We start from the raw sequence: 1,051 nt of genomic DNA, 5'->3' as shown, positions 1-1,051 counted from the left end.
ATATCATTATCCTAACATCAAGTTTTTGGTGCCATTGCCAGGGAACATCAGTTTTGTATTAGTGTTAATTTTATTTATGTATTTGTTTTCCCTTTTTGTAGGTACTTAGCAGTTTTTGTTGGTTTATGTACTGTAGTGACAACGAACTAGAGCCTTTTGATCCGAAAATTGAATGAACATTTCGTCACCGTTGAAGAGAAGCTGCTAGAAATCAAGCAAACATGAGTGTTGGAAATGGTAACAATTCTCTACCTCCACTCTAGCATGAAAATGATGATGAGATACTAGCTATAGCTAGAATCAGTTAGCAGTAATATTATAACATAGATGATCGCAATCAGCCTATTCGAGAGCATGTGGTGCCAACACTCGATCATTTACATCCTGACATTAACTGACCAACAATTCATGCAACCAACTTTGAGCTAAAACTGGTGATGTTTCAAATGCTACAATCCATTTTGCAATATAGTGGTTCATTTACCGAAGATCCTCCATCATATATTCGAGCTTTTATATAAGTATGTGATTCATTTGTTCAACAAGGAGTTCCTGAAGAAACACTAAAGTTGAAGTTATTCCCCTATTCTCTAAGAGATAAAGCTAGAGAATGGTTGAATTCGTAGCCACCTGGTGCTATAACATCTTGGAATAAGCTAGAACAAAAGTTTTTGCTATGATTCAATGCACTAAATATGAATGCAAAGCTGCAAAATAAATTGACATATTTTAAACAATTAGAATATGAGAACTTATATGAGGCATGGGAGATATTCAAAGAATTGTTGTGAAAATGTCCAATGCATGGATTTCCAGATTGGACACAAATGGAAATATTCTACAATAGGTTGAACATGCAAACATGTATGGTGGTGGATGCTTTTGCCAATGGAGCATTACTAGATAAGATGTACAATGAAACCTATGATATTTTGGAGAGAATATAGAACAATGATTACCCTAATACCCCAATACGAGGAACATGTTTGGCAGACGTAATGCTGCAATAGTGCATACAAGCACTTTCAATTCCACAACCTTTCAAATATCA

General features: G+C 35.0%; 1 non-coding gene across 1 annotated transcript; it reads right to left on the bottom strand.

Moving 5' to 3' along the window:
• Positions 1–704: 704 nt before the first annotated feature.
• On the bottom strand, positions 705–811 carry LOC120200518. Its single transcript, XR_005523562.1, has one exon. It is a non-coding gene; the product is annotated as a small nucleolar RNA R71 (small nucleolar RNA).
• Positions 812–1,051: the final 240 nt, after the last annotated feature.

This window comes from Hibiscus syriacus, unplaced genomic scaffold (genome assembly GCF_006381635.1).
Source record: "Hibiscus syriacus cultivar Baekdansim isolate YM2019G1 unplaced genomic scaffold, ASM638163v2 tig00005974_pilon, whole genome shotgun sequence".
NCBI classification, from domain to species: domain Eukaryota; kingdom Viridiplantae; phylum Streptophyta; class Magnoliopsida; order Malvales; family Malvaceae; genus Hibiscus; species Hibiscus syriacus.
The sequence above is the reverse complement of the archived record's forward strand: the minus strand, read 5'-3'. Positions and strand labels throughout refer to the sequence as shown.